This window comes from Pristiophorus japonicus, chromosome 1 (assembly GCF_044704955.1).
Source record: "Pristiophorus japonicus isolate sPriJap1 chromosome 1, sPriJap1.hap1, whole genome shotgun sequence".
Taxonomy (NCBI): domain Eukaryota; kingdom Metazoa; phylum Chordata; class Chondrichthyes; family Pristiophoridae; genus Pristiophorus; species Pristiophorus japonicus.
This window is the reverse complement of record NC_091977.1, coordinates 69,312,832-69,326,707: the sequence shown is the minus strand read 5'-3', so window position 1 is coordinate 69,326,707 and position 13,876 is coordinate 69,312,832. Positions and strand designations below refer to the sequence as shown.

The following is a 13,876-nucleotide window of genomic DNA, read 5'->3' as shown; positions in this document are numbered from 1 at the left end:
GAGCTGGCTGGGAAAGATACGCTGCAACTGGGACGATGTCCAGGCACTTTCATTTGTCGACGACATCTCATGTGCCCAGATCCGAAGCAAATTCCCCTCGCTGTTCGAACCAGGCATCGGGAAGTTTCAAGGTGCAAAGGTGCAGATCCATTTGATTCCGGGGGCGCGACCCATCCATCACAAGGCGAGAGTGGTACCTTACATGATGAGAGAGAGGGTGGAGATCGAGCTGGACAGGCTGCAAAGAGAGGGCATCATCTCGCCGATTGAATTCAATGAGTGGGCCAATCTGATTGTTCTAGTCCTCAAGGGAGACGGCACCGTCAGAATCTGTGGTGATTACAAAGTAACTATCAATCGTTTCTCACTGCAGGATCAATACCCGCTACCAAAGGCAGGCGACCTATTTACAACGCTGGCGGGAAGGAAAATGTTCACAAAATTGGATTTGACCTCGACCTACATGACACAGGAGCTGGAGGAATCTTCAAAAGGCCTCACCTACATCAACATGCACAAAGGTCTTTTCGTTTACAACAGATGCCCATTTGGGATTCGATCGGCCACGGCGATATTCCAGAGCAACGTGGAAAGCTTGCTGAAGTTGGTCCCGCGCACCGTGGTCTTCCAGAACGACATCTTGGTTACAGGTCGGGACACCATTGAGCACCTGCAGAACCTGGAGGAGGTTCTTAGTCGGCTTAATCGTGTGGGGCTCAGGCTAAAACGCTTGAAGTGCGTTTTCCTGGCGCCTGAAGTGGAGTTACTGGGGAGAAGAATCGCGGCGGACGGCATCAGGCCCACCGATTCGAAGATGGAGGCAATCAAAAACGCACCAAGTGACAGAGCTGCGGTCGTTTCTAGGACTCCTGAACTATTTTGGTAACTTCTTACCGGGTCTTAGCACATTGTTCGAACTCCTGCACTCTTTACTGCATAAAGGAGCTGAATGGGTATGGAGTAAAAGCCAAGAAAATGCCTTTGGGAAAGCTAGGAAACTGTTACGTTCAAACAAATTGCTTGTGTTGTGCGATCCACGTTTGGTACTTGCATGTCATGCGTCATCATGCGTCGGATGTGTATTGCAACAAGCTAATGAATTTGTGAAATTGCAACCAGTTGCTTATACATGCAGAAGTCTGTCTAAGACTGAGAGGGCCCACAGTATGATTGAAAAAGAAGCGTTAGCGTGTGTTTACGAGGTAAAGAAAATGCATCAAATCTGTCCGGGCTCAAATTTGAATTGAAAACCGACCATAAGCCACTTATATCCCTCTTTTCTGAAAATAAGGGGATAAATATGAATGTATTGGCCCGCATCCAGAGATGGGCACTCACGTTTTTTTTTTTTTTTGGAAATTCGTAGCCAATCGTTCCAATTCTTTGTCAAATCACAAACGCCAGAGGTCACCTTGGGCCCATTCAAGGATCACTCTGCGCCGATGCTCTTAGCCAAAAGGCCTAGAGCCACTGCACCGTTCCTGGAAGAACTGCAATACCAGGTTCGTGCCATGGAGGTGGATGGGTCAGGTCCCCCACACACCTCCGTGGAGGTGGATGGGTCAACCCTCCCCACCCACCTCCTGTTTCCAAAAATGCAAGCATATACCTTCCTGACCAGGGAGAAACCACCATGAGGTCATGGTGGCTGGTCAGAAACGGTACTACACTTGATCTTAGCCAAAAGGCCGAGAAGCTCACGTTTTTTTTTTTTTTTTTTTTTAATTCATGTCCAATCGTTATCCAATCGTTACAATTCTTTGTCAAACGCCAGAGGTCACCCTGCACCAGTCAAGGATCACTCTGCGCCAATGCTCTTAGCCAAAAGGCCTAGAGCCACTGCACCGTTCCTGGAAGTACTGCAATACCAGGTTCGTGCCATGGAGGTGGATGGGTCAGGTCCCCCACACACCTCCGTGGAGGTGGATGGGTCACCAATCCCACCCACCTCCTGTTTACAAAAATGTAAGCATATACCTTCCTGACCAGGGAGGAACCACCCGGACGTCATGGTGGCTGGTCAGGTTAGTTATGCAGATCTTAGCCAAAAGGCCGAGAAGCTCACGTTGTCCGCATACAACTACGCCATCCGCCACAGGCCCGGCACAGAAAACTGTGCCAATGCTCTCAGTAGGCTGTCATTGCCCACCATCAGGGTGGAGATGGCACACCTGCAGATTTAGTTAAGATAATGGAAGCATTTGAGAGTGAGCAATCACCTGTTACCGCCCGACAGATTAGAACCTGGACGAGCCAGGACCCCTTACTGTCCTTAGTAAAAAAACTGTGTGCTCCACAGGAGTTGGTCTAGTGTCCCGTTAGAGATGCAGGAAGAAATAAAGCCGTACCAGTGGCGCAAAGATGAGATGTCTATACAGGCAGACTGCCTCCTATCGGGTAATCGGGTAGTTGTGACAAAAAAGGGCAGGGACATTTCATTAGTGATCTCCACAGTACCCAACCAGGCATTGTAATGATGAAAGCGATAGCCAGATCCCACGTGTGGTGGCCCGGTATCGATACAGACTTAGAGTCCCGTGTGCACAAATGTAATACATGTTCCCAGTTAAGCAATGTAACCAAGGAGGCAGCACTAAGTTTATGGTCTTGGCCCTCCAAACCGTGGTCTAGGGTTCATGTTGACTATGCAGGCCCATTCTTGGGAAAAATGTTTTTAGTGGTTGTTGATGCGTATTCCAAGTGGATTGAATGTGTGATAATGTTGGCAAGCAAATCTGTTGCCACGCACGGCCTGCCTGATGTCGTTGTAAGTGACAATGGGCCGTGCTTTACCAGTGCCGAATTCAACGAAATCAAGGAATTCATGACCCGCAATGGGATCAAACATGTCACGTCTGTCCCATTTAAGCCAGCGTCCAACTGTCAGGCAGAACGAGCAGTTCAAACAATCAGACATAGCTTGAAAAGGGTAGCTGAAGGCTCACTGCAGACTCGCTCATCCCGAATCCTGCTTAGTTACCGCACAAGACCCCACTCGCTCACCGGGATCCCTCCCGCTGAACTGCTCATGAAAAGGGCACTTAAGACAAGGCTCTTGTTAGTCCACCCTGATCTACACGAACAGGTAGAGAGCAAGCGGCTTCAACAGAATACATATGATCGCGCAAATGTGTCACGCGAAATTGAAGTAAATGATTCTGTATTTGTGTTGAACTATGGACAAGGTCCCAAGTGGATTGCTGGTACTGTTTTGGCCAAAGAGGGGAGTAGGGTGTTTGTGGTCAAACTCGCAAATGGACTCACCTGCAGAAAACACTTGGACCATACCAAACTCAGATTTATGGACTGTCCAGAACAACCCACAATAGACTCTACCTTTTTCGATCCTCCAACACACACACAAATGGCAGCTGACCCAGCGGTTGACCATGAAGCAGAACCCATCACCCGCAGCAGCCCAGCAAGACTCACCACACCCAGCAGTCCTGCAAGGCCAGCTGTACAGCCCAGCGAAGGCCCAACAAACGACTCACCAACACCAACATTTCCACTGAGACGATCAACCAGGGAAAGGACGGCCCCAGATCAACTCACATTGTAAATAGTTACACGATTGACCTGGTGAGGGAGTGTTGTTATGTATGTAAACCTGTAATTACCATGTCTAACCACCAGAGGGCTTATCTCCTGGAGTCCCAAGGGATCCCACACTCTCTTGAGAGCACCTGTATATAAGGCCTCACAGGCTGAAGAGGCACTCTGAGATCTGTAATAAAGGACTATGGTCACACTTACTTTGAGCTTGCAGTATCTAGTCTGACTCCTTATCCAAAACATAACAGCCATGCTCCAGAAGCCATTCCACCCCAAGGCCATCTAGTGATTCTCACCTCAACTTTGGAGGTACAGGCCCCAAGCATGTCGCCACAGGGCACCCCATTTGTCCCCAGGACGGTGACGACCCCATGGAGGCCTTGTGGACGTGGCAGGTCTGGTCCACGAGCACCACATGAGAGCGGAGAGATGGTACAGTTGTCCAGGAGGACTGTAGACATTGGTGACCAGCTCATCGAAACATTGGGGGGCATATCCCGACAGCTGGCCACCATGATTGAGTACGTTCTACAGATGGTGGAGTCCCTGAATGTGATAGCCAGGAACACTGCTGGCACAGGCCTCCCAGTGGTCCCAGAGCGCGGCACTTCACCCCTAGGTTCTGCACCACCACTGCGAATGACAGATGAGAGAATGGACCAAGATCCTGCTTCTGCATCAGAGAATGTTGTTCCCTCGGCACCCACCGCTCCCGTACCCGTGCAACCACCGGCCCTGCCTACATCTCCACCAATGAGGCACCGCCTGAGGAACTCCTCAGCCAGGCGCCGTGGAGCGAGGAGAGGAGGGGGTAGAGGTGGGGAGAAGAAGGGGAGGGTGGAAGGAAAGTGAGATGCATGTGCGCAGGTGATGACTGTGTTATATCTCCATCTGGGTGTATGCAATTTGTTGTAATATATGGCAGGAGGGGACCACCCTCCTGCTTTGCCTTTGTATTCTGTGTTGCTGGACATGTTGAACATTTGATTGATGTCAATGGTGGAAAAAGTGGGATGTGGGCGGAGGTTGGGTGTTTTTGCCCGTGACACTTATGATTTCAGACCAATGTTGGTACAAACATTTTTTTATTGAACATAATCTTGTTGTGCATTGTCTCAGATAGCTGGACCGTTACACACTGGTGATTCCTTAACATGACAGGGTTAAATAAAACTTAACTTCAATCAATGTAAACTTTAACTGGCACCAAGGTGATGGGCACCATTGATGCCTGAGCTGCACACACACAGCAGTGTGTCAGTGTTGTCACTCACAGCAACGTTCTTTCAGGCAAATCGTTCAGATATCAGCTCCTCACGTAAGAGTCTTGCAGCTATGTAGCCATCACGGGCCCTTTCCTGCGGTCTGGAGGGGGTCATGGGCATTGTTGCATAGCCAGCCTAATTGTCTGGCCCTAGGTCAGCGTCCAGCCCCTCATCATCCGCTTCCTCTCTCTCCTGAAATGAAGCATCAGTCCCTACTGGCAATTCTTGGCCCCTCCTGATAGCCAGATTGTGCAGCATGGAGCACACGACCCGAATTTACCCACTTGCTCAGGGTTGTATTGTAGCTCCCCTCCTGAGTGGTCCAGACATCTGAAGCACTGCTTAAGCACAGTTATTGTTTTGTGGACCACAGTGCGTGTGTCTCTGTGGCTCTGGTTGTATCATTTCTCGGCCTTGGTGTGGGTGTCACGCAGGGGGCTCATCAGCCAGGTGGCGAGACTTTATCGGTTATCATCAAGCATCCAGCATTATCCTTGTGGCTGACTTTTAAAGATGTCAGAGACAGATGTGAGCCTCATCGAAGGTGCTCGGACATTTGCCATTCACTACCATTATGATCTGGTTGTGGTCGACAACTAGTTGGACCTTCAGGGAGTGAAATTCTTTTCTGTTACGAAAACGCTCCTGGTCCTGAGAAGGTGACCGCATGGCGATGTGAATGCACTGTATTGCTCCCTGCACCCTGCGAAACTTAGCAATGCAGTAAAATGCTCCAGCCCTATCAGTCTGAGCCTCCATGGTCCTGGGGAAGCTGCTAAAGTCCATCCTTCTCGCGTACAGGGCCTCTGTGACCTGTCTAATGCAGCGATGGGTTGCATGGTGAGACAGAGTGTGAATCTCGACTGCGGAGGCCCGAAAGGAACCGGAAGCATAGAAAGACAGTGCCACGGTGACCTTGACCTCGACCGACACTGATGTACTGATGGCAGGCTGCATATGTGGCTTGATGAGCTCACATATTTCATTAATCACCACCTTGTGGAAGCGCAGTCTCCGAAGGCAGGTGTGGTCGGACACATCGAGGTAAGACCTCTTTTCCCTGTACGTGCGGGGTGTGTATGGTCTGGCCCTCCTCCTCATTCTTGCACGTCTTAAATTGGGGCCATAATGATATGCATCACACATTGAACCATCTACACTCTGCAGCATCTGCGTATTAATCGATGGAGGCTGAGAAATGGCAGGTCCCATTGCAATGAAAGTATAATAGCGATTGATCAGAAGCAATAATTTCCTCATGAAAATACACCTAGAGTAAACCCCCAATAGTCCAAAGCCTGAAAATATGTCTGCTGAGATGGTCATTTCACCTGAGAAGAACTCCAGAGTCAATGCAAACTCCCCCGAAGTTGAAGCAGCCTTTTGAATGAAACGATCTGCGATTTTAAACATAGAAACATAGACATAGAAAATAGGTGCAGGAGTAGGCTATTCGGCCCTCCGAGCCTGCACCACCATTCAATATGATCATGGCTGATCATCACCTCAGTGACCCTTTCCTGCTTTCTCTCCATACGCCTTGATCCCTTGAGCTGTAAAGGCCACAACTAACTCCCTTTTGAATATATCTAATGAACTGGCCTCAACAACTTTCTGTGGTAGAGAATTCCACAGGTTCACAGTTCTGAGTGAAGAAGTTTCTTCTCATCTCGGTTCTAAATGGCTTACCCCTTATCCTTAGACTGTGACCCTTGGTTCTGGACTTCCCCAACATCAGGAACATTCTTCCTGCATCTAACCTGTCCAATCCCGTCAGAATTTTATATGTTTCTATGAGATCCCCTCTTATTCTTCTAAATTCCAGTGAAAATGGCAGCCACACCGCTGGCTTTAGTTCAGAACAGTTCCACTTTTTCTGAGTGGTTTTTTGGGCGAGCGATATTGTGGGCGATATTTGTGCGAGGTAATGAAAGTGACGGTGGGCGATCTCCTGGGCGTTAGTTTCGACAAATGTGCTCTTTATGACAAAAAAAAATGGGCAGGCGGTATTATTTTTTCCCGGCGTTACGCACATGGGGAAAGTAACGCTCGCCGATAAGTTTCCGAAAAATGCCCGTCGGTTTCCATTTTGTGGCTAAATGGCCGATATATGGGCGTTATACGTCATTTCAACAGTAAAATGGACGTTAAGTATGTCTTAAGCATGCAAAAAACAAGGAAAGTCTAGCCTGCTACTTACATAAATTAGCAATATTTAACTAAATGAAGAGAACTGACTCTTCAAACAGAATGAAATTACAGCGCTGATTCTGCGAATGAGCTTGCAGACAGTACAGTTCTGGAAATCACAGGCCTGCGGGCCGTAATTTTCCATGCTCACTGTGCACAAATTGGTTGGGAGTGTCACTAGCTATTGGGAGCACCATGCTTCGCTGGAAGCAATCCGACTCACTGGGAACGCCGCAACTCGCTGGGAGTGCCCAAGTGGTGAATCGCCGCTCCGATCTCCAAGGCCACCAGCAGAAATTCCAGCGCAAAAAAATGTTTGTCAAAACAAGAAAACTATAATTGATAACTTAAAAAAATATGTACGCTCATTTTGAGTAACAGATATAAATCAGCATGAATGCTCTTTCTCAACAAAAAAGAACACACCAAACTAACATACCAGCAAATGCACTGCCTGAAAGAGTGGTGGAAGCAGATTCAATTACAGCTTTCAAAGGGGAATTGAATAAATACTTGAAGAGGAATTTTTTGCAGGGATATGGGGAAAAAAGCAGGGTAGTGGAGCTAATTGGAAAGTTCCTTCAGAGAGCCGGCACAGATACGATGGGCTGAATGGCCTCCTTCTGCGCTGCATCATTCCATAAAATAATTAAAGTAATATGTTATACTTTGTAATAATAAAAAAAAACACTTGAAACAAAATGTTTTTTAACTAAAAATGAATGGATTTTCACATTCCTTCTCTTGTGCACACACCTCTCACATTAAGACACAAAATCTACTTATATTTTTGGTCCCTGCCACAAACTCCATTCCTTAGCCGCCGACTCCATCCTTCTCCCCAGCATCTGCTTGAGGCTGAACCAGACTGTTCACAACCTTGGTGTCATATTTGGCCCTGAAATGAGCTTCCGATCACATATCTGCGGCATAATTAAGACCGCCTATTTCCACCTCCGTAACATTGCCTGTCTCCGCTCCTGCCTCAGCTCATCCATTGCTGAAACCCTCAGCCATGCCTTTGTTACTAGACTTGACTATTGCAATGCCTTCCACATTCTACCTTATGTAAACTTGAGGTCATCCGAAACTTGGCTGCTTGTATCCTAACTCACACAAAGTCCCATTCATCCATCACCCCTGTGCTCACTGACCTCCTTATCTCTGTAATCTCCTCCAGCCCCACAACCCCGCCTCCCCCCACCCCCCCCCCCCCCCCCCCGCGATATCTGTGCTCCTCCAATTCTGCCCTGATTATAATTGCGCAATCATTGGTGGCCATGCCTTCAACTGCCTAGGTCCTAAACTCTCTAAATCTCTCCGTCTCTCGTTCCTCCTTTAAAACGATCCTGAAAACCGACATTTTTGGACAAGATTTTGGTCATCTGTCCTAATTTCTCCTTATGTGGCTCGGTGTCAAATTTTTGACTTATAACACTCCTGTGAAGCACCTTGGGACATTTTACAACATTAAAGGTGCTATATAAATACAAATTGTTGTAGTTTAGTTCCATGACCATTGGCCACTCTTCATATGTGACCCTAAATACAATGGGGGAATTTTAACCCTCAAGGATGGATGGATTGGGATGGATGGGATGTAAAAAAATTTAAAATCCCAAACCTGACTTCTACCCACCCAGTTCCAGTTTTAACGGAACCGATCGGTGGGCGTGCGTTCCCAGAAGGTGTGTAGGCCGGTAAAAACTTTAAAGATGACTATGAGCCTTCATTTTAACTGCAATTTTATTTTTAAAGCAATCATGCTGGGTTTCCCAAGGCTTGGGAATCCCGGCAGGTAAAAGGAGGTGAGAAGGGCAAATCCATCGGGGCCTCACAAATGATAGCCTGATGCCACACTCAAGCATTTCCAGGAAGACACATGGGATAATGATCAGGAGAAAGAACAATGGCTACATTTCCTTTTCTTAACTAAGGGCCACTCAGACCAAAAGTAGCATTAAAAGAATTTCATAGAAATTATAGCACACAAACAGGCCATTTGGCTAAACAGGTCAATGCTGGTGTTTATGCTCCACACGAACCTCCTCCCACGCCCTCTGCATCGAACCCGATTAGCATATCCTTCTATTCCTTTCTCCCTCATGTACCTATCTAGCTTTCCCTTAAATGCATCTATGCATTTCGTATCAATGACTCCATGTGGGAGCAAGTTCCACATTGTAACCACTCTGGGTAAAGAAGTTTCTCCTGAATTTCTTACTGGATTTATTAATCACTGTCTTATATTTATGACCCCTAGTTTTGGATTCCCCCACAAGCAAAAGCATTTTCTCTACGTCTACCTTATCAAACCCCTTCATAATTTTAAACATCTCTATTAGGGCATCCTTCAGCCTTCTCTTTTCTAGAGAAAAGAGCCTCAGCCTGTTCAGTCTTTCCTGATAGTTATAACCTCACAGTTCTGATAGACATCATCCGAAAACACGTCAGGTTCCACATGTACGCTGGCGACACCCAGCTCTACCTCACCCATGTTATGTATTTAACCCATTACAACCTGTATTACACTACCACCAGAGGGCATCCTTTGGGAGCATGGTATATAAGCAGGCCACCCAAGAGGTACCTACACTCTGGAGTCTCATTAAAGGAGCAAAGGTCATGCTTGCTCATTGTACACAATACTCAATTTCATCCTTTATTATGAGCTTATCAATTGGCGACGAGATAACAAACAACCGCGCGAAAATGCAAAGAATAGTGGGTATCCTGGAGAAGTTCTCAGAAGGGGACGATTGGGAGGTCTTCGTGGAGAGACTCGACCAATACTTTGTGGTCAACGAGCTGGAAGGGGACGAGAATGCTGCCAAACGAAGGGTGATCCTCCTAAATGTCTGTGGGGCAACAACCTATGGCCTCATTAAAAATCTCCTAGCTCCGGCAAAACCAACAGCTAAATCCTATAAAGAATTGTGTACGCTGGTCCAGGAGCACCCAAATCCGAAGGAAAGTGTTTTTAAGGCGAGATATCGGTTCTACACGTGTCGACGGTCGGAGGACCAGGAAGTGGCGAGCTATGTCGCCGAACTAAGGGGCCTTGAAAGACATTGTGAATTTGAGGGATTCCTAGAACAAATGCTTAGAGACTTTTTTGTACTGGGCATTGGCCATGAGGCAATCCTTCGCAAACTGTTAACCGTTGAAACTCCGAATCTAAGTAAAGCCATAATGCTCGGCATTTATGTCCACCAGCAACAACACCAGATTTTGCAGAGCAAAGAAGTTTTGGCCAGTACTGTGAACAAAGTAACGTCGTTTTCGAGCAGGAATATACATGACAGAACGTACACGCGGCTGCTGCTGCCCGACCTCAGATGACCCAGAGTCCACCATCAATCGTTAATGCGAGGCAGTTAACACCTTGTTGGTGCTGTGGAGGTGATCATCGGCCCCATCAATGCCACTTCAAGCACTATGCGTGCAACGGTTGCAGAACAATGGTTCTCCAGCGAATGTGCAGGCGAGCTGCAAACCCTGCAAACCACCACGTTGCCGAGGAAGATTGGTCCACTGTGGATCAGACTGAATCGGAGACTCGAACCAAGGAGGCAGAAGTGTACGGGGTACACACATTCACCACGAAATATCCACCAATAATGTTGAAAGTTGAACTGAACGGAATTCCAGTAAATCAATGGAACTGGACACGGGGCGAGTCTGTCCATAATGAGTAAAAAGGCCTTCAACAGGCTGTGGTGCAACAAGACACACAGGCCCAAGCTCAACCCCATTCACACCAAACTAAGGACTTACACCGAGGAACTAATCCCTGTAATTGGTAATGCAGAAGTCAAAGTCTCCTATGATGGAGCAGTACACAAACTCCCACTGTGGATTGTGCCAGGGGATGGCCCCACATTGTTTGGCAGAAGCTGGCTGGGAAAAATCCGCTGGAACTGGGACGACATCTGAGCACTCTCGTCCGTCGACGACGCCTCATGTGCCCAGGTTCTGAGCAAGTTTCCATCGTTGTTCGAGCCAGGCATTGGAAGCTTCTCGGGGGCGAAAGTGCAGATCCATTTGGTTCCCAGTACGCGACCCACCCACCACAAGGCACGGGCGGTACCATATATGATGCGTGAGAAAGTGGAAATTGAGCTGGACAGACTGCAGTGAGAGGGCATCATCGCACCGATGGAATTCAACGAATGGGCTAGTCCGATTGTCCCGGTATTTAAAGAGGACGCCATGGTCAGAATTTGTGGGGACTATAAAGTAACGATTAACCGTTTTTCGCTACAGGACTAGTACCCGCTAACCAAGGCAGACGACCTATTTGCGACCCTGGCTGGAGGGAAGACATTCACCAAGCTGGACCTGACCTCGGCCTACATGACGCAGGAGCTGGAGGAGTCGTCGAAAGGCCTCACCTGCATCAACACACACAAAGGTCTGTTCATCTATAACAGATGCCCGTTCAGGATTCGGTCAGCCGCGGCAATCTTCCAACGGAACATGGAGAGCCTGCTAAAGTCGATTCCTCACACCGTGGTCTTCCAGGACGACATACTGGTTACAGGTCGGGACACCATCGAACACTTGCAGAACCAGGAACAGGTTCTTAGTCAGTTGGACGGCGTGGGGCTCAGGTTGAAACGCTCGAAGTGTGTTTTCCTGGCGCCGGGGGTCGAGTTCTATAAGAACATAAGAACTAGGAACAGGAGTAGGCCATCTAGCCCCTCGAGCCTGCTCCACCATTCAAAAAGATCATGGCTAATCTGACCGTGGACTCAGCTCCACTTACCCGCCCGCTCCCCATAACCCTTAATTCCCTTATTGGTTAAAAATCTATCTATCTGTGATTTGAATACATTCAATGAGCTAGCCTCAATTGCTTCCTTGGCCAGAGAATTCCACAGATTCACAACCTTCTGGGAGAAGAAATTTCTTCTCAACTCGGTTTTAAATTGGCTCCCCCGTATTTTGAGGCTGTGCCCCCTAGTTCTAGTCTCCCCGACCAGTGGAAACAACCTCTCTGCCTCTATCTTGTCTATCCCTTTCATTATTTTAAATGTTTCTATAAGATCACCCCTCATCCTTCTGAACTCCAACGAGTAAAGTCCCAGTCTACTCAATCTATCATCATAAGGTAATCCCCTCATCTCCGGAATCAGCCTAGTGAATCGTCTCTGTACCCCCTCCAAGGCTAGTATATGCTTCCTTAAGTAAGGTGACCAAAACTGCACGCAGTACTCCAGGTGCGGACTCACCAATACCTTGTACAGTTGCAGCAGGACCTCCCTGCTTTTGTACTCCATCCCTCTCGCAATGAAGGCCAACATTCCATTCGCCTTCCTGATTACCTGCTGCACCTGCAAACTAACTTTTTGGGATTCATGCACAAGGACCCAAAAAAAAAAAAAAAAAGGCCTTGTAAATGTCTGGTGTGTCATCCAGGTCGGGTGGCACGGATACATGTTTTATGTTTTGCAGGTAGACTCTAAAAGAGTTTCATGCACAAGGACCCCCAGGTCCCTCTGCACCGCAGCATGTTGTAATTTCTCCCCATTCAAATAATATTCCCTTTTACTGTTATTTTTTCCAAGGTGGATGACCTCACATTTTCCAACATTGTATTCCATCTGCCAAACCTTCGCCCATTCGCTTAACCTATCTAAATCTCTTTGCAGCCTCTCTGTGTCCTCTACACAACCCACTTTCCCACTAATCTTTGTGTCATCTGCAAATTTTGTTAAACTACACTCTGTCCCCTCTTCCAGGTCATCTATGTATATTGTAAACAGTTGTGGTCCCAGCACCGATCCCTGTGGCACACCACTAACCACCGATTTCCAACCCGAAAAGGACCCATTTATCCCGACTCTCTGCTTTCTGTTAGCTAGCCAATTCTTGATCCATGCTAATATATTTCCTCTGCCTCCGCGTATCTTTATCTTCTGCAGTAACCTTTTGTGTGGCACCTTATCGAATGCCTTTTGGAAATCTAAATACACCACATCCATCGGTACACCTCTATCCACCATGCTCATTATATCCTCAAAGAATTCCAGTAAATTAGTTAAATATGATTTCCCATTCATGAATCCATGTTGTGTCTGTTTGATTGCACTATTTCTATCTCGATGTCCTGATATTTCTTCCTTAATGATAGCTTCAAGCATTTTCCCCACTACAGATGTTAAACTAACCGGCCTATAGTTACCTGCCTTTTGTCTGCTCCCTTTTTTAAACAGAGGCGTTACATTAGCTGCTTTCCAATCCGATGGTACCTCCTCAGAGTCCAGAGAATTTTGGTAGATTATAACGAATGCATCTGCTATAACTTCTGCCATCTCCTTTAATATCCTGGGATGCATTTCATCAGGACCAAGAGACTTTCTATCTTGAGTCCCATTAGCCTGTCCAGCACTACCTCCCTAGTGATAGTGATTGTCTCAAGGTCCTCCCTTCCCACATTCCCATGACCAGCAATTTTTGGCATGGTTTTTGTGTCTTCCACTGTGAAGACTGAAGCAAAATAATTGTTTAAGGTCTCAGCCATTTCCACATTTTCCATTATTAAATCCCTCTTCTCATCTTCTCAGGGACCAATATTTACTTTAGTCACTCTCTTCCGTTTTATATATCAGTAAAAGCTTTTACTATCTGTTTTTATGTTTTGCACAAGTTTACTTTCGTAATCTATCTTTCCTTTCTTTATTGCTTTCTTAGTCATTCTTTGCTGTCGTTTAAAATTTTCCCAATATTCTAGTTTCTCACTAACCTTGGCCACCTTATACGCATTGGTTTTTAATTTGATACTCTCCTTTATTTCCTTGGTTATCCATGGCTGGTTATCCTTTCTCTTACCGCCCTTCTTTTTTACTGGAATATATTTTTGT

At 47.0% G+C, this 13,876-nt stretch overlaps 2 pseudogenes; both read right to left on the bottom strand.

Moving 5' to 3' along the window:
* Positions 1 to 1,465: 1,465 nt before the first annotated feature.
* Positions 1,466 to 1,700, bottom strand: LOC139278877 (U2 spliceosomal RNA; annotated as a pseudogene).
* A 134-nt stretch (positions 1,701 to 1,834) lies between these two features.
* On the bottom strand, positions 1,835 to 2,064 carry LOC139279890 (U2 spliceosomal RNA; annotated as a pseudogene).
* Between the last annotated feature and the right edge of the window lie 11,812 nt (positions 2,065 to 13,876).